The sequence below is a fragment of the Protopterus annectens genome, chromosome 3.part0, assembly GCF_019279795.1.
Source record: "Protopterus annectens isolate FY-2018-M chromosome 3.part0, PAN1.0, whole genome shotgun sequence".
Classification (NCBI taxonomy): Eukaryota; Metazoa; Chordata; order Ceratodontiformes; family Protopteridae; genus Protopterus; species Protopterus annectens.
Window position 1 is genome coordinate 1836632292 of NC_056731.1, and position 21293 is coordinate 1836653584.

The window sequence follows — 21293 nt, forward strand, 5'->3', positions numbered from 1 at the left end:
GTTGCAATAAGATGTGACAAGAACAAATGTGCCACTTAAATGCACTTCTTACTCTGATCATTGCTACATATACCCACTCATTGCATTTAATTTACTGTTAGTTTTTTCTCTGTAATATATTTTCTTCCAATGCCTTTACCATTTGGTCACTGCTCAGCAGCATGCAAACACGGCTCACCGCCTAAGGAAAAAAGTGAAAAATTTAGTTTAGGCTGCCTTATGTACAGCAAATATGCCTGTCATTGGTGCATGGCACTCTGCACCATGGATAGTGCTTATTGCAGAGAATGCACCTGACAGATGCCCAAATCTGTGGCACAAGATATAAATGGAGTGAACTGAGTGAAATAAGGCACAAGAGGTATTGTCTGAATCCTGCTTACAGATCACATTGTGCTTATTCTAGATATGTAATTCTTTAAAAAGAATATTTTTAGTCTGCATTTGCTCTCCACTTGGCAGCAGGCAAGCACAGTTCCCAACCTACGGAAAAAAGTGAAAAATAGTTTAGGATGCCTTAGGTATCACAAAAATACCTGATGGCATTGTGAGGCCGGCAGCACTCTGAATAGTAGTTCCTGAAGAAAATACATCTGTCAGGTAACTTTTCTGTAGCACAAGGTGTAAGTGAAGTGAACAGAAAAAATAATGCACATGATGCATTATTCAAAACCTGTTTAGAAATTACATTTCACTTATTTCCAAGATGTAGCATTGTCGCCTCACAGCAAGAGGTTCTCCCATTCAATTCTCGGCTGGAGTGTCTTCTGTGTGGAGTCTGCATGTCCTCCCCGCTGTCAAGTGGCATTCGAAATACATGCGTGAATGGGCATGCCTTCGTTGAAGGTTGGGTGTCGGGCTGGCACCTCAGCACCATAAAAATCGTCTGCCAATCATTAACGGATTGAATTTCCACTGTGGCAACCCCTAACTGGGAAAAGCCAAAAGAAAAACATTTGCTTGGCAGCATGCAAACATGGTTCAGTTCCTGAGGAAAAAAGTGAAAAATTTAGTTTAGGCTTCCTTATGCTGCACAAACGCACTTGGCAACATTTCACTTTCCTCAGCACTTTAGTTAGTATCGAGTGGAGAATAGCCACTTGTCCCAAACCTAACTTTGTGGCAAAATGTGTAAGCCCAGTGAGTGTAAAGAAAGAACATGACTGATAAAAGGTTCAAATCCAGCTAAAAGATAATTTTACTAACAGTGTAAAAATCCAATTTCTCATAGCATTTTGATTCCAACTGCAGAAATAAAGAAAATAATAAATGTTAAACATGTTTCGTGCAAGCAATGTATCAATAAACCTTACATAAATAAACTTTTCTGTTTAGCATATATCATTAATGCTTTACATATAACTTCAAGCAAATATATATCCAATTTCTTAATCATGACAGTGATGATATTTAAGTTAAAATGAGCTTGCATATGTATCATGGGCACAATACCTTCGTTGTAATCATCATGACTCATCACATACCCTAACTATGCATTTTGGACAGGTATGCCTTGCAAAGTATGTATATAACATACCACAGTCTGGATTACTCAGCTCATTGAACTGCATCCATCTTAAATAAATTTACAAACATAAATACTGACTTTTACCTCAGAATGCATTCCCAGGGCTAACTAAATCACACACATATAATTTTCTCTGAAGTGTATCTTCATTCCTTCTGAGATTAGTTTATCTCTAATTCCCATGCTTAAAATGTAGTTCTCCTGTGGCAATGTCAATTAATAAGCTACCTTTAGAGTTTGCCAATACTTTATCCCATGGGTTCAATTTGCAGCTGGTATAACAATATTTTAACATTGTGCAAGCCCACCATTACAATATGTTACAGTTCATCATCTTTCCCTTTCCAAATTGCAACGATTAAAAGCCATGCCATTAAACGTTCCATTGTTGAACACTGGAACTTATGTCAATAGATTGATCATCACACATGGCAGGGTTTGATGCCATGTTTCACACCTTTACTGCTATGTGATATAATTAGTGCCAATGTGTCTGCCAATGAATCCATCTGCTTTCAATTGTGCAAATGCAGTTGGCAAGGCTGTGCATCTTTGTGAAGAATAGAACAGAGCACCAATTCAGACATATTTTGTTAGCTTGACTTTTGCAAACATGGCTGAAGAGGTTTGAGAATGGTGCAAAATTTACAGCACAAAGGTGGGGTGTTGAAGAGTCCAGGACATTTGTGGCACTCCTCATGAAGTGCTATAGCTGTAGGTTACTTAGTCACAGTATAAGGCTGAGGCTTGGAACAGTATAGCAAAGGCTGTCTCCAGTGGAAATGGCATTCCATACACTAAGGAATAATGTCATCACCACTATAGTGTCTTAAGAAGTGCAAGTAGGACCACCTAAGCCAATGGGAGGCAGAATTTCGGACTGCAAACACCCCTCAGTTATGTAAGTATACCAAACCATTACCTGTCTATGATATGACATTAATGATCTAGCCAGCAAAAATTCTTATTGTTACTCATTATGTTTTCATATATGCTTCTATTCTTTTTGTACTGTACAGCTGCAGAAGAAATAGCTGCAAACCATGAGGTGCACCAGGAGAGATTAACTCGTCTCAAAGAGGCACATGGTAAGTATGGCTAGGGTTCATATTCAAGCCAGAAATTTTACTAGCATCTTGAGCAGGCATATCTCAACCTTAATCTCAGGCATGCAAGCCTTCCCCAGTAGCTCTTGCTGCTTGCATTAGGCAATGATAACACCAGTTTAAAAGTGTATGTGTTCAATCCCTAGAAGAAGCAATTACTTTTTTATTACTGGATAAGTATTTCTAAAATATTAAAATAAATAATATGTCAGAAACAATTCAGTTATGGTAATTGCAATTATTACATTTGAATGAATATATCTTATCCATCATAGGGAAGTAAAGGCTGTTCTTTGCTATTTATGTGACATGCAGTCTATCTAATAATCTCTTTTTTCGTATTCCCTCACCCCTTCTGCTTTTTGTGGGGTTACAATTTAGTAACATTCTGCTGTATACATACCTTGCTGTGGAAAATAAATGACCAATAGCACATAGAGGTAAACTAAGCACTGTGGCTCAGCCCACCACACCTCCGCAGATGGCAGCACAGACAACCGGCCCTTCGAGTTTACAACCTGTCAGTGTTGCTTCCAGAACCTCATGCCCTACCTGCTCTACCTGCATTAGGTAGCTCTGTCCTGGCTGCCAGTTCAGTGGTACTCCCTGGGACCAGAATCAGTGGAGGTGGAGATTTTGTCATCTGGCAAGAATTGATAGGGCTGGTGGAGGATATCATGGAGAAGGGCTTTGGTGCACTTATCATCAATGTTGAAAAGGTCATGCCTCAGATTGCAAAGACAATGCCATGTCTGGCAGTGACCCAGGGAGCTGCTGCAAGAGACAGTGATGACAGCTCTGATGTTGAGGACTAGATTGTCACTGTTCTCAAGCTGGACATGAGTGCACCTCTGATGTCCCCTAACAATCCCCAATCCTGATGTCCCCCAACCTTTTGTCTCCACTGCTATCCTTGTCTGTCTTGTATGTTTTGACTGCACATGCTTTCTAACCTACCATACCTGTCTGACCCTCTCATTCCTAACCACCTTCTCCATAATTCCTCTCGTGCCTAAAAAATAAATACAGATGGGCACCTGTCCAAAAATTATGCCCCATACATAGCTTTCTAGTTTGCCTACATGTCATCTGGACACATCTGATTTGGATCAATCAGCCATAAAACATTATTTTGTTGTTGTCATCCATCACTGGTTTGGTGGCTCTCCAATGTCATGAAATTGTGTGCACAATAGTACATTTATGTTATGAAGAAGTGGATAGCTATGGTGCTTCCCTACAACCTTCTTGCAAATTCCTGTATTCTTTTCCCTATGTCATACCCTCTGCTTGCCAACCCCATTTTCACCAGTGTCCCATCCATCCCTTTTACACATGTTTAATCTGGTCAATAAATAAATCCTTACACAACACATATGGTCAGAATTTTCTCATGGAAAAGCCTTCATGTCATATCCTCAGCGTTTGCATAGAGGTTGATATAGTGTAGCAATGCTGAGTGACAGTGAAAGCTGTTTAACTTTTTATTGAAATCTGATGATTTCAATTTAATCTCTCTCTCTCTCTCTCTCTCTCTCTCCACCCCTTCTGTTTCAGTAAGTTGTCATTGTGCTTCAGTCTTGTTATTTAAATGGTACTAAGTAGCAATTCCTTTGTGGCATAATGAGATAATGCTCACATGAATAGATACAGTTTTGACTTCTTTCAGAATTTCTAATCCAGCCATTAGCTATGTGTCACTGACTATTTTCAGTACACTATTTTATGTCTACCTTTTGGCTACATGTTATGAGCCAAAATTATCCTTCTTCTGTCATGAGCTACTTTGTCACTGCCTCCGTCTCACCCTGTCAATGTACTTTCTCACTTATGTATCATTATTCTTCCACCTCTATATTTCACAATGCCTGGCACTGGGCAACAAATACAAATAAAGCTATACGGTGGTACACAGCTTATGGCAATAGCTTGTGATTTTATTCCTTTCAGATGCATTACTCTGTTGTGCTTCGCTGTTGTGCTTAGCTAGGTATATTAAGTTAAATGTACTTTTCAACAAGCTAAAGAGTTGGATGTGCAAGATTACAGTGGTCATTAGGGTAATGAAAATGAATACATACATTCATGTTTGCTGAACTCTGCTGTCAAATGTGAGCTACCAGAAGTATGACTTCCTATCAGGTATGCTTAAATAAATGTTTTTCTTGCAATGTTTTAAAGGTTCAAATCCAGATGGATGACAAAACTTATGTGAGTGTTTTGACTGACTCCTGTGGCTGTAAATGTGTAAATGTTGGCTACACCTTTCCTTAACACATCATTATCCTGCTGCTATATTAATGTCTCTGCTCCCTGTTGTGAAGCCTGTCTTGTACTGATCATTGCATGAAAGATGTCACACAGCAACAGAGAGTACTGCTAATTCCCATTCTAAGTTCAGCACTTCAGGATATGATAACTCATGAAATAATACTTTGCCATCATCAACTCAATTCAGCTTGGCAGTGTGTTGTGCTGAAAGAGTTACTTACATAAGAAAAAAAGAAAATCAAATAATTATTGTTTTAAGCTGCACAACATTTATATGTCTGTATTAATTTTGTCAGTAGGCTATCTTGATTTCAATTAATTTGTTCATTTAATATATGTCTGCTCTACAGTGTTTACAGTTACAGCTGTGCTACATGTTTGGTTAACCTATTCTCACATAACCAATCACTGTTACTCTGCAGTACACTATCCTATGTATGGCTTGTATGTTTGTCTTATCAATGCACATGGTGCAAGTATGAGACAATACAAGTGTGCAATCATCCTGCCATGAAGTTGCAGGAAAGTTTGAGTGATAATTTACTGGTTTACAAAAGCGAATGTGTGTGGTATCCCATAATGTGAAACATGTCAATGTCCCTCACAGTAACACAACATACATGAAGAACAGTATCTAAATGTTATTAGAGAATTATGTAATTACATGTGACAATCATAGTGATGTGACATTGTCCTGTGCACACATGTGCATTTGCTGTACAAACTGTGATGCATAGTACCATCTGTTCAGAACAGTGGATTTTTAAGAAGTAAAATGTGCTATTTCACATTGTTAAAGTCAATGTTCTCCTGTGACACTTGTAAATGATACTGTGCCTTCTAAATTGTGTAACTAGATAGGTAGGAGGTTCAATATTAAGCATGGGAAACATGTGAGTGTGTGCAACACTTGGTGTTATATCCAGTTACCCTGAAAATAATATATTTAACTCTTCACACAGCTCCCTTATCCTAATTATTAAAGAAACATCCTCTCTGAAACTCAGTGAGGAGATCATCCTGACAAAAGTGCACTATCTCCCCTTAAAAGCCACACTTCTGTGGCACTTGTGACTAATATAGTATTCTCGAGATTATTTAACTAAACAGTTAAGAGGTTCAATGCTCCCCAATGGAAACTTGTGAGTGTGTGTAATGCTTAGTGCTGAATCCATTTCAGCTGAAAAGAATGCATCTAACTCTTCATACATCTCCCTTATCCCACATTTTGCTGACTCATCCTCTCTCAAACACATTGATGAGATTACATGCCAAAAGTGCACTGTCTCCCATTGATAGTCCGATTTCTCCTGTGGTGCTTGTGACTAGTACAGTGCTATCTAGATTGCATAACAAGATAGGTAAGAGATTCAATGCCTGACATGGAAAAACTTGTGTGTGTTCATACTGCATTGTGCTGTATTGACTTCCTTTGAGGAAAATGCATTTAAATTTGCGCACAGTTCACTTACCCCACTTTTTACAGAAACATCCTCTCTGCATCACAGTGATGAGGTCACTTTGACAAGCCTGCATTCTCTCCCATTAATAATCAGACTTCTCCTGTGGCACTTGCATGGGAAACTTGTGTGTGTGGGGGTAATGCTTTGTTCTGTACCCACATCCCCTCAGGGAAAAAAATTAAATTTGCACACAACTCCCTTATCAGACTTTCTACAGAAATATCCTCTTTGCAGCACAGCAATGAGGTCATCCTGATATTCTCTCTTCTTAATAGTCAGACTTTTCCTATGGCACTTGTGACTAATACAATGCTCTCTAGATAGGTAAGAGGTTCATTGATCTACATGGGAAACTTGTGTGTATGTAACACTTTGTGCCATATTCACTTCCCCTGAGGAGAAGGCATTTAAATTTGAACACAGCTCCTTTATCCTACTTTTTTCAGAAACATCCACTCTGCAGCACAGTGATGAGGTCATCCTGACAAAAGTGAGCTCTCTTTCCTAAAGAATAAGACTTCTCCTGTAGTACTTGTGAATAATTTAGTGTTCTCTAGATTATGCAGCTAGATAAGTAAGAGGTTTGATGCTCAACATGAGAAACTTGTGTATGCAGTGCTTGTTACTGTACCCACTTCAGATGAGGAGAATACATTTAACTCTTCACACAGCTCCCTTATCCCACTTTTTACAGAAGCATCCTTTCTGCAGCACAGAGATAAGATCATCCTGACAAAAGTGCACTCACTCCCCTTAAGAGTCAAAATTATACTGTGGCCCTTGCATTTCTTACACCATTCTCTAGAATGTGTAAATACATCGAAAGTTCAAATACAGCAATGTTTAACTGCTCTGTGTGTGTGTGTGTGTGTGTGTGTGTGTGTGTGTGTGTGTGTGTGTGTGTGTGTGTGTGTGTGTGTGTGTGACTGTAAATGAATTAAGGTTTGGTTTGCACACATTTGCAGTGGCAAATATTACAACCTCAGATAGCTGATAACCATATCCTTGGCAATACACTGCTGATGTCATCCCTTCATAGATGCTGTATGCTTCACTTGTATTCAGTATTCTCATGTGGCACTGGCTACTGATAACGTGCTGTATAGATTGTGTAACCTAGACAGTTAGGTGGTTCAAGTTCATTCCTGTTTAAATAGTGTGACCGTGATTGCTGTTATATACTGTTGCCCACCTCACAACCACCTTTATGTACACTTCAACTTATGAGATGGATTTACTGTGACACAATGCTACACTAGCAAATCTTGACATCCTCAGGGAAAATAACTTTTGTGACACACATTGATTACATAATGCTACTGAAACTGCAGTATCTCACAGCTCTAGTGTAAATTCTCCGTGTTGCATGACTGATACTGTGCTTTTGTGCATTATTATACAGACGAGATGCCGAAGTGGTTAAGCATGATGACTGCTAATCCATTGTGCTCTGCATGCGTGGGTTCGAATCCCACTCTCGTCGGTGTTTGATGCTGTTCTCAGTAGTGCCTTTTAGAGGCACAGCAAAATGATAGGCATAGTTTTTATTCAAACTAAAGGGGTGGCGAAAGCCACATAACTATGGGCTAGGCTTATAAATGCTCCACTAAAGGGGTGGCGAAAGCCACATAACTATGGGCTAGGCTTATAAATGCCCTTGGGCAGATAGCCTAGTATGAACCTATGAACCTATGAACCTATGAACCTATGTAACTGCATATGTCGGATGTTTGAAGACAGTTGTGATGTCATTCATTGTTTTCAGGCATTAACTATTACCAAAAGAATTCTGCTCTGCATTATGTCTTTATCTGGATATTTCTTTATCACTGCTATTGTTTTCAACACACTATACAGCCTAATGGTAGGTGAGGGCTTTCATAAACATTTCTTACTGTATGGAATGCAGCCAGATCATCAGAAACTGTGATTGGTCCTCTGCTGCAACACTTTCTTGTGTGTTGGTGCTGTTGAATTGTTGTTACTTTTTCCTGCAATTCCTTCTGAGCATGCCCAGTATAATGATGTCTGAGATGTTTGCAAATTAACAATGGAAAACTTGAAATCATGAAATGGCATGCAAACTGTGCTGTAATTTGTCATTTATGCATATTGTGGGTGTTAGATTAGCATTTAACATTTACATGACTATACGACACTCACTTGTCTATTACATGTTTATAGGCAATAAACCCCTTTCCTATGGGAAGCACTGACATTTCTTTGCAAAAACATGCCCATTTCTGATGTACATGACATTACAGTGGTAAGGTCCATTTGATCTTGTGTATACATGCTGAGGTGGAGAATACAACCATGGTGTCAGGTTGTAGATATCAATTGTCTTTATATATATCTGTTATGCAATAACTACAGTCTATGCATTCATCCCATAATCTATCTTCTGTCCCTGCCATTATCTCAACTCAGTATTCTATTAACAATATAAAATTGTAAGTCTCTTTTGTTATGTTGCCGCTTTATAACCGCATCACATCCTTTGTTAGCATGCCTGTTTTCATTTATGTGCATAACACTAGTATTGTCATTGGCGTTTTAACTATCATTACATCAGTATGACAGGATTTAAGTTAGAAATGTTTGTTTGACACTTCAGCACATTTGCTTATGGTATATGACCATACTTTACCTATTTCCTCTTTCCTATTCATTATTATGCAGCACAAACCATTATTCTTTGTGTACAATTCCCACATTTCATTTCCCCTTCCACACAATTCTTTCACTGTACTTTAAAATTTCAGGGCTAGAGCATCTGCTTGCATCTTAGCTTTGCCTATAAGGTCCACACAGGATTCTTTGGTGTAGATTAGCAGTTTGTCCTTTCTCTTTTCCTTTGACACCAAAAATACCATTACTTAACTAATTATGAGAAACATTACTTAATCTGACCTGCAAAAGTTTACAGAAAAATTTGTATTTTATTTATTTTATTTTTATTTTATTTTACATTTGTTGACCGGGCTAGTCCAGCTGGATAATTTCCATTTTCAGTGGAGGCCCGGGGAGAAAAGCTCCACAATTAAAACAAGGTTAAACATTTAAGCAACAATGCATACATTTTAGTGTAGTAGAAAATACAGCGAAAAAAAAAACAGGTAAAAAACAAATAGCCTAAGCTATATATTCATATTTTTTTTTTTTTTTAGAACAGTACAGTAATTTAGTCATTTGAAATAGCAGGGAAAGATAGTGATTTTTACGTAGGGAGGTATGGCTGAAGAGCTTGAAGAAGTCATTTAGTCTGGATTGGTACAGGAGCAGAGCCAGAAGTTGTTAAGATGTAATAGAAGTTGTTTTTTGAAAAGTTGAAAGGAGTCTAGTGAGGTAATGTGTGGGGGGAGGTTATTCCATATTTTCCCTATGGAGTTTGAAAATAGACAGTTACCTGCTGAATTTGTAATTCTAGTTGTGGTGACTTGTATCTTTTCGGCAGATCGCAACTGTTTCAAGTTTTTGTAGGGAGAAAGGAGGTTACTGAGAGCTGGTGTTTTTGTTGGTTGATAAAGAATGTTATGTGTAATTAAGAGTTGTTGATAGATAAGCTTGTTAGGTAGTTCTAACCATTGTAATTGTTTTAAGTTATTACAGTGGTGAGTTCTGTAGTGGGATGCTGTGACAAAACGGGCTATATTATGATAGGATGTAGTTAGTTTTTTCAGGTTACCTTTAGAGAGATTGGTGTAAATAGAGGAAGCATACAGTAGGGTGGAGATAAGATGTGATTGAGCCAAGGTGGTCCGTGCTTCTGGAGTAAGGAAGGGTTTTATTCTGTACAGTGAACCTATCTTTTTATTTACTGCTTTTATAGTGTTATTGATATGACAATCATAGTTAAGATTATTATCAATAGTAACACCAAGCAGTTTGGTAGTAGAGTCTGGGGAGATAAGAGAATTGTCAGCTGCAGTAATAGTAAAATTTAGTTGAGGAGATTTGTGGGTAGGTGAGAATAGTAATAGTTTTGTTTTCTTGGAGTTGAGAAGGAGACATCTTTTTGAGAACCATTGTTCAACGGTTGAAAAGGTAGATTGTGTGAGTGACTGGAGTTCAGATTGGGTGGGAGCTGTACAGATGATGGTAGAATCATCTGTATATTGTATGCAGGTAGTGTTATGGATAGTTGATTGAAGATCATTAATAAAGATAGAGAATAAGAGTGGACCTAATATTGATCCTTGAGGTACTCCTAAGGAGATAGGTAGTAGAGCAGATAGAGAATTTTTCCAGAGTACTGCTTGTTGTCAGTTTTCAAGGTAGGATGAGAACCAGGTTAAGGAGGAAAAATCCAAGGCAAGTGAGTTTAGTATGTGTAGGAGAAGTTTATGGTTGACCATGTCGAAGCCTTTTGACAGGTCTAGGAAAAGAGAAGCAGTTAGTTTGTTATTATTACGGTTACAGTTTATTGTGTTAGTAAAGGAAAGTAGTGCAGTGGTCGTACTATGTGAGGGTCTAAATCCATGTTGAGTGTTTGCTAGTAGGTTATTTTGAAGGAGATGGTTAAGTAGTTGTTTGTGTATACATTTTTCCATGATTTTAGCTAGTGGAGATAATAGTGCTATTGGGCGGTAGTTGGAGAGGTCAGTGGATTTGCCTCCTTTATGTAAGGGTATGATGTGTGATATCTTCCAGATTGCTGGAAAATCACTTTCTTTTATGGATCTGTTTATTAGGATCGAAACAGGGTAGGCTATAGCTTTTGCTGCTACCTGAAGGAATTCAGCAGGAAGCTTATCTGCTGAGGGGGTAGTGGGTTTAAGTTTTTGTAAGAGAGATTGTATGTAGGAGGTGGGTATGGGTTGAAGTTGAAGGGAAGGAATGACTTTGTTGGTGTTACTTAAGATCAGTTGGGAAGCATCAGGGGATAAATGGCTTGCTAGTGTTTGTATGGAAGTAGTAAAGAAGCTGTTGAAGTTATTGGCTATTAAAGAGGGATTATCAGGGTCTAGATTCTGTGGGTTAGGTGTTACTATTTTACTAGGGGTAAGTAGATGATTGATAGTAGACCAGAACCTTTTTGGTTCTTTTTTTGTGGATTGCTGAAGTTCTACATAGTAGTTCTTTTTGTCTGAAATAATAGCATTTTTGGTTTTGTTTCTCAGCTCTCTAAAGGTTTGATAGTCTGTTGGGTTTCTAGAGGAGCCATTTCTTCCAAGATTTATTTTTAAGCCTGATCTTTTGTTTAGTATTAGAGGTAAGCCAGGGTGCTGTTCTGGTCTTTATTCTAATGGTGCGACTTGGGGCATGGTGGTTTAGGATTGTAAGGAATGCTGAGTTGAAATATTCTACGGCTTTGTTGAGAGAGAGGTGCTTTAGAGGGGTCCAATTGTATTGTGAGAGTTCTGTTTGAAATCTTTGGGGATTAAATTGTTTCTTTGAATATAGTGTTCTATGTGAGGTAGGTAAGTTTTGATGAGTTTTAGCTCTAATGACATATGTGAGGGAGTGATCGCTAAGGTCATCAGGAAGGATGCCAGTTTTGTAGCTTTGTGAGGGGGAGTTTAATCAGTCTCCATTTCCTAATATCTTCCCTCTCCCTTGGTTTTTAAAGATAAAACATATAACTTCATCTCACACTTGACTATTAGATATACCAGACTCCAACCATTCATTTAGGATATTAAGAAAAATGATCTTCTGTCTCAAATCAATTATTTTGTAGAAAGTATAAGGAATCCCATCTAATCCTAGAAATGATCTCCCATTAAGTTTGTGTAAAACAAATCCAATTCCAACAACATAATATGTTTGATAAGATACTTTTTATCAGCCTCTAAAGTCTTTGGTACATTCCAAGTCTAGAACTACATTTAATATGAAAGAAAAGCTGTTTGAGATAATCTTCAACCACAATCATAATCTCAGACTGTCTTCTAACCACTATACCTCAACAGTATTTCAGGACTAATATGGAGTCATATCCCTTACTTAATTCTTTAGACAAGAAAGAAGATATTTATTTTTAAATCCCTGTGTCACATGCATCATACTTACTCTGTCTAATGTCAATAGTTTCCAAATGTTTTCCTTTTCCAGGAAAAATATCATTAGCAATAGCCAAAAAAAGATAAATCATATTGTTCTCAGGCATAAATGCAGTCTCCTTTTTTTTACAAAAGATATTTTTCTAATAAGCAAAACACAGCTTTATGTTTCGCTTTATACAATACCCACTGCAGTAACCATCACACAAGTCAATCAAAGCAAGAGTTTGTTCTCATAAACCTAGTATAGCATCTTTCCACTGCAAAGACTCTGCAACTCAACTATTTAGGTTTTTAAACTTTTACCCTCTATTATTCTTACCAAATCTATTACTACCTAAAAAGATAGGGCCTTATGGTCTGTCAAGGAAACATCTAAAATATGAAGAGTAAAAGAAAAGAAAAGTATCAGTGTAAGAAAAATAATCAGTGTTCGTAAATAATGACCTCCTTTGGTAAGCTGGTCACATATAAGGACTTAAAACAAAATTTCCAGTATCTAAACTATCTTGCATCAGTGTAACATCTAATCTTTTCTACGTCTTAATAATCTCATATTGTAATTATTGAGTATTAATTGTCTCATATGACAATTCCAAACATCCATTAACCATATTGGACAATTAACTATAGTAAAAGATTTCAAGGCATTAAACAAGTCTTCATGACCCCACTGGGTGCAAACATGTGACAGCATTTATGTTAAAAATATTTCTTTGACACTTCAGCACATTTGCCTGTTGTCTAGGACCACACTTTACATATCCCCCCTTCTCTTAATTATTATGCAGTACAAATCAGTCTTCTTTGTCTACAGACCCTACCATGGCCACAGATACTATTGCTGGTCATGAGAAGGTGCTTGCAAACATGCAGGCATGATGGGCAGCATCAAATATTCCCCACCAGATCTGCAAATCATAAATCAAAAGTCAACCTGGAACACCTTGTAAAATACTTAAAATAGTTATATTTGAATTATATTAACATTAACTGGAAGAACTACTCAAGTACTAACTCCCTTGCCCAGCGCTTCCTAGAATTTATAAACTTGAATGCCCTGGATCAACTGGTCAACACCCTCACCAGAGGTGACAACATACTGGACCTGGTCATCACCAACATGGGCGACTGGTGTTCTACACCAGAGGTCAAACCCCCGCTGGTTAGATCAGACCATAGACTATTCACTCTGGATATCCACATTCTGCCTCCACCTCCAATCAAGGAACTCACCGTGAAAAACTTTTCAAAAGCAAACTTCACATTACTTAAGACAGAGGTGGAAAGGTTCACAGCCCCTATGCTAAAGGACAATGCTGTCCAAGCTGCTGAATCCCTTACAAAGGTACTCTATGAGCACCTGCAAGAATGCATAGATCGTGCTATCCCAAGCAAAACCAAGACTCACTCCTCCAAGAAAAGGAAACCAGTCTGGTGGACTCCTGCTATAAACAAGCTATACAACTGAAGGAGGAAACTAGTATAGAAAAGAGTAAAATCCCAAGAAGGAAAGACATCCCTGATCAGTATCAGCAAGAAACTACGATCCTTCATAAAATCATCCAAGGCTAGCTTTGAAAGAAAAATTGCCAAGGACTCTAAAGGTAACCACAAAGCGTTCTTTAGCTATGTCAAGAACCTAAGTGGAAACTCTCAGATCTGCTCTGAGTTAATGTAGAATGGCACAAAATACACTGAACCAACTGATATTGCCAACATTCTGGCAGACAGGTTTAGTGCAAACTTCACCCCCCTCTCACCCCTAAAGGGCCCATAACCATACCAGAAGAATGTAGAACCCTGGCAATCTCTGACACACAGGTTAAAATAGCCCTATCCAAAGCCAAAAATATAGCATCAATGGGACCAGACGGTGTCCCAGGCTGTGTCTTACACAAGCTCCAAAATGAACTAACCCCTCACCTAAATACACTGTTCAAACTCAGCCTCTCTACAGGCTATGTACCCATAGAGTGGTGCACAGCAACAGTTATCCTGCTCCACAAAGGTGGAGCCACAACGGACCCTGGGAATTATCGCTCTATAAGCCTGACTAGCCTGGTCTGCAAGGCTATGGAACGCATCATCATGGAATTCATTAACAGAGACATTGGGAACCTTCAAACATTGGACCCTACCCAGTTTGGCTTTGTTAATGGCAGATCATGCCTCCTAAACCTGGTGGACTTCTTTGAGACAGTTACCAAGGCTTTAAACGAGGGAAAGGAGGTCCACACAGCCTACCTAGACCTCACAAAGGCTTTCAACACCATTCTCCATTTTGGTATTATAGACAAGCTCACCAGCCTGAACATAAACCCCTACATAATGAGATGGGTTGCCAATTGGCTCATGGATAGAGCCCACACGGTGAGAGCTGCAGGCTCTAGGTCCGACTCTAAACCATTTACAAGTGGCATCCCCCAGGGCTCAGTCCTGGGACCCCTCCTGTTCGGTATATACTTTTCAGAGATACAGGCAAGCACAGGAGGACTATGGCTGACCAAGTTCACAGACGACTGCAAACTGGGGGCCATAATCGACAATCCAGCTGATACAGACATCCTCCAGAAGGGTGCCAATGAGACAGATACCTGGTGTCAAAATCATGGCCTCAAGCTAAATGCCAAAAAGTGCATAGTCATCCCCTATGGAAAAAACAAAGTACCCACGAACTACCACATACGTTGTAGTCCCCTAAATACAGAAAATGTAATAAAGGATCTGGGGACAGAAGTGGATAGTAATCTCTCCTTTGATAATCATATTGCCAAGTTGGTTAGAAAATCCTTCTATGTGGCCCACCTAATCACAAAAGGGTTTGCATCTAGAACAAAAGAGGTTATTGTGCCCCTCTACTCATCACTTATCAGACCCATCATAGAGTACAAAGCCCCATTTGGGATGTACCTTGCAAGACACCTGCAACAGCTGGAAAGACCACAGAAGTACCTCACCAAGAGGATTACTAGCCTCAAACAGATGCCCTATGCAGCCCGACTGAAGAAACTCCAGCTGTACTCAGTTGCATACCAGTTACTCAGAGGTGATCTCTGCCTGACATGCAAGGCCATGTCCAACCCAGAATTGACGGACATGCTCCACCTAAAAAAGAACAAATCCCCAAGAGCCACATGCTCTAAGGATCTAAACCTCACCACAACAACAAACAGGAAGTGCTGGAGGGATAGATTCCTGTCCCAGAGACTCCCCATGCTTTGGAACAGGATTCCAATCTACATTAGGCAGAACCCCTCGCTAACACTCTTCAAGAAAAACCTTGACAAGTGGATGGGAAACAGAAAATTTACCCCGGGGATCACTGCAGTGACTCTGCTGGACAGAGGCACAGGGAACTAATCTAAGGGAGCGGCAAAAGCCAACACATTCTGGCTAGGCTTATAGATGCCCTCAGGCAGATAGCCTGGTACTTACCTATGAAAGTATATAATATTGCTATGACTAAGCACCAAATAGTCTTATAACCCCACATGACTCTCACCTGTTTTTTTTACACATCATTCAATAAATGAACATCAGGTAAACAAATGATATCAGCCTGCAACTTTACACAAAAATCTAATACAATAAATCTCCTCTTTTCATAATTATATTATTGGCATTTAAACTATTAAGCAATAAACCATTCTTTCCCTTTCTCAAAAATGTTGCTTCTTGCCATAACTTTCCTTTGTGTACCCTTTTCCTAATTGTAGTACTTTTATTTTCAACATCACCACTTATTGGTATTGTGAATATCATCACTGACATCACCATCCCTTTCCTCTTATTCCTCCACATAGCCAACCTCATGCTGTATCATGTTGCATCAGATCATCATTTTCATTTTCAAAAACCTCACCCTTATCAGGACCACCATTAAACCCAGTATGTTGTACTTCAGTATAGCAGCAGTTAAAAATTGAATTGTTCCATAATCTATCTCTTACAGTTGATATGTAATGCATAAAAAACATTACTGAGTGCATGGCTGACACAAAGATTTTAGTTTAACTTTTTGTAGAGAATGATCTGCAGTTTCTGTTGACTCAAAAGTAATAGTACAATGGATTTCTTACCCCACAGGAATAAATGCCTGTACATCTATAACACTAAATTCGTTTTGGTAGTAACCAAGTCCCACGCTGCATACCTACCAGATGGTGTTTCTGTTTTAGCATTATAACAAGAAAAACAGAAGAGTTATCTGAAGTGGTTTGTTTCAACACAGAAGCATAAGAAATTCTAGAAGACGCAGCTGTAGCAGATAGCAAATTGGTGGGTAAACCTGGGGACTGCCAAACCAGAACCATCCCAGCATTCTTATTTTTATCAAATAACTTCATTTCCTGTGTTAGAACCATGTAACATTTTTCAGGTTGTAAGCATTCCATAATCTGACTCCATGAAGCTACGGTGGCAATATTAGATTCCTCCACATTAATCAGCTCAGTGAATACATCATTAGGTAAACCATTGCCTCCAATACTCTAATTTCCACAGATGCTTCTGCCTTTGTCTCAACAGTATTATCACCATCACACTGTATACTGTAACCACTATATGGCCCATTTCCTTTGTCTTTTGTTTATATACAAAAAGAACTCTGATTTATAACATATATTTACAAATGTACAAATATATAAATATACAAATCTATTTACACATATTCATGATTTTCTTTATAGTCACACTAAACTTTCAAACCTATTAAACTCCCACTCCTTTTCCATAACCACCATCTGATTTTATTTAATATTGTTGCTAAATCTATTTACCATTAATTAATAAATAAATAAACTAAAACCATGCTCAGCATCAGCTGACAATATTCCTTCCACTTTTCTTTTACTAGCAGCTGACTCTCTTGCTCTCCCTGCATCTATCCTAATTAATCACTCTATCTCTGAATCTAAAGTCTCTTCCATCTGGAAACGATGCTACACTCTACCTATATACAAAGGAAGTAACTCCTCTGATATCTCCAACTTTAGACCTATCACTATCCTCACCCCTCTCTCTAAAGTACTAGAAAAATGTATTCATAAACAAGTTATGCAGTACCTAATGCAGGAAAATCTGTTTTCACCCACTCAACATGGCTTCAGACCCAAACATAGTACCACTGCAGCTCTATTATCCTTTCTCAGCACAGTCTCTATAGCCATGGACGACCATAAACCTATTTCTTGCCTATTCTTGGACCTCTCAAAATCTTTCAACACTGTCTCACCTCTCTTCTGCTGCACAAACTGCATAACCTCAACTTCTCCTCTAATGCTGTTGCATGGTTCTCCAGCTACCTCACTGATAGATCTCAATCAGTGAGATGGCACTCGGCACTCGCCCCTCCTCTCCCTGTCAAATGGGTGTGCCTCAAGGGTCTATCCTAGGGCCTTGGGTCTATATCAGAACATCGAAGTATTAAAACTTCGAATGTTCTGATATCGAACACTATTCAGCAAACACTAAGAATAGCAAAGCTGCAGAACAGCAAATTCTTTCCTCGGGAAAGAATTTGGTTGGCCGTTTTCGTGACTTCGCTATTCTTAGCGCTGTGGTGGAAAGTTACGGGTTGGGTTCAGGTAAGCGTGCGATTGTTTGTTCGTTAGGGTTGGGGCGGGTTAAGTGAGTTAGGGTTAGGGCGCGTTAGGTGAATGTGCGATAGTGTCGGACCTTAGGGTTAGGGTTTGGGTTAAGGTAGGTGGGTAGATAGTAGTGTATGTTTAGTTTAGTGTAGCATTAGATATAGAAATTTAAGTGTATGTGTGTGGTTGCTGTTTGTTTGATATGCTTGTGTTGTGTGTATGTGTTTCAAAGCAGCAATTTTTTTCCATGGGAAAAAAATTCGCTGTTCTGAATGTTCGATATTTTCATGTTTAGATGTTTTGGGGCCGATGAAATAGCGTTCATTATTTTCATCTTTTGATAATGTGATATAAACGCAGGGCCTTTACTTTTTAATATCTTTACTAATCAGCTCTATACCTCCTGTCCTCAGTCATCTTTAGTGCAATACGCAGATGACGGGTTCAGGCACCTAGGCGGTGCGACAACCCACTGTGAGACAACTGGAGGTGGACAGATGGCAGTATGGAAGTTTAGCTGCAGTGACAAATGCCTGCAGACAATTCCCTGTGAAAATAAAAGAACCCCCTGCACCCTAACCACAGGTGTGAGACAAAAACCCCGTATGTGATCTACACACTACACTCCGTAGAAAACACCGTGTGCAACTAACACTGTAACATGTGCCTAGAATAGGATGCCAAGTGGGCATCAAAGTGGTACACTGAAACCTGTGTGCTGTGGGCAAAGCCTTTATTAATGCAAAATGTAAAGTAATGTGGGAATTGCTTGGTGCATACTAAACCATGATATAATCATAACGTATAGAAATGTGCCACAGCACACAGGTTTCAGTGTACCACTTTGATGCCCACTTGGCATCCTATTCTAGGCACATGTTACAGTGTTAGTTGCACACGGTGTTTTCTACGGGGTGTAGTGTGTAGATCACATACGGGGTTTTTGTCTCACACCTGTGGTTAGGGTGCAGCCTTTTTTTTTCTTTTCACAGGGAATTGTCTGCAGGCATTTGTCACTGCAGCTAAACTTCCATACTGCCATCTGTCCACCTCCAGTTGTCTCACAGTGGGTTGTCGCACCGCCTAGGTGCCTGAACCCGCAGATGACACTACAGTCATCACCACAGCTAACTCTCCCTCTAAGCTCTTCTCAGCTACTCAGGCATCTTTTAACTTAGTTGGAACATGGCTCTCCAACAACCAGTTCATCCTTAACCCTAAAAAACAAAGCTGTTACTCTTCCTACCTAAAAGGTTCATAAATATTAAACCCTCCTTCTCCATACAGTCCTTTAATAACACTCCCATTCAGGTAGAATCCAGTACTAAGCTCTTAGGCGTAACCATCGACGATCAGCTTAAATTTGACTTACATGTTCATAACTGTATCAAAAAGACACATTCAAAACTAGGGCTCCTTTACAGTAACAATAAATTCCTTACCTCTGAAGCCAAGATTATTCTCTCTCTTACCTACCTTCTACCCAGTCTAACATACAATTCTCAAATTCTCACAAATCTTAACTCAGCACTCCTGGCCACACTCGAATCTACTTACAACAAGGTAGCTAGATTTGCTGCCCAACAAACCTACAAATCCCATCACTGTCTCTCTCCAAAACACCTAAACTGGCTTGAATTACCCCACCATCTTCTTCTCTCTCAGCTCCAGATCATCCATTCTATACTATACCAGCCTTCCTACTGCCCAGCACTATCCCCTCTCATCTCCCATTATTCTCCCTCCAGACGTGTCTGAAGCTCTAACCAAGACCTACTACAAATCTACAAACCCAAGTCTAAATTTGGATGCAACATGTACAGCTATCACCCACTATTGCCTATAATAGGCTCCCAGTAGAAATCAGGACTCTTACACATCCTAAACAATTTAAGACAGCCACCAAAGAGCACTTTAAAAGTCACTGATCCTGCCACTGCACTCTCCCTTCTTAACATCCCCTACTTCTCATACCTTAATCTACTTTCTGCCCTTAACTCACTCTTCTCACTAGCTCTCTCTAATCTTTCTTGACTACTCTTTCTACTGTCTTCTAAAATCTATTAAGCAAATTGCCTCAGAGAAACATTCTGTTGTAATTGTCTTGCCTTCATGCAACTACATCATGATAAAACTGGGTTTGTTTAACCACATAACCCAAAAACTATACTCATCTTAATGACATATTTCTTTTTATACATCTTGAAATAGTTATGCTATACTCCTGATTATTGACACTGTATACCATTGTATTGCTACTTAATTCCTTGTAATAATCCTGTAACATTGCTGTTTAATGCTAATTTATAATGAAAATTGTATAATATGTTGGAGCTTTTCTCCCCAGGCCTCTGCTGAAAAAGGGCTCTTCAGCTCAGTCAGACAATTCCGGTCAACAAATGTAAAATAAATAAAATTAAATTAAACATGATTTCATTTATTCTTTCATTCCATCTAACCCATATGACATAAAATAACTTTTTATCTATTCCTTTAACATATTCTTTACTTCTGTTCTTAAAATAACCATATTTTAACGACACCCACTTCTTTTACATCTTCTAAAAATCTTCTTAACATAGTTTTCCCCATAACTCTTTTACATTTCCAAAACACATGTTCCTTAGTTTCTTTTTGACAAAGTAAACATATTCTATTATTTTTCTGTTTATATGGCATATTTCCTTTTACTGGTAATTTATCTACTGCCAGTCTCCACAAAAAATCTTGACATTCTAATTTTTGATTACACCATTTGCTTCTTATTTTTATAGCTTTATTTTTTTCATCTGTTGGATTTTCCCATGGTTTTACATAGTAATGTTTTATCATTACATTCTTATACCATACTTTTCTATCATAAAATTTTATTTTCCACAAACTATCTTTTCTTGGTAATATTTTATTTTTTTCATTTATGCACTCTTTTTTCATTTACTCTTTTTTCTATACCCCAAAATTTATCATACTTATCCTAAAACAATTTTACTACTAGTCTCTCCTCTTTTGTCATTTATCCACATTAACACTTTGTACAAATTTAATGAAGTAGCATATGCCACTGGGTTAATTAACCCTAAACCACCTTCCTTTTTATTTACATAAAAACTTCCCTTTTTGCTGAGTTTAATCTAAAAGCCAATATAAATGAGAAATTATCTACAATAAACTTGCTAAGTATGCTATTTTCCCATCAGTACTAAATTCATAAAATAAGCTTTTTTTCTGAATGGTAATATATATGTTTTCAAGAACACGATGCTTCGCTAGGGATGGCTTGCACCTGTCACCCCTGGGCTTTCGGATATTGGCAAAGGCTCTTGCTACCC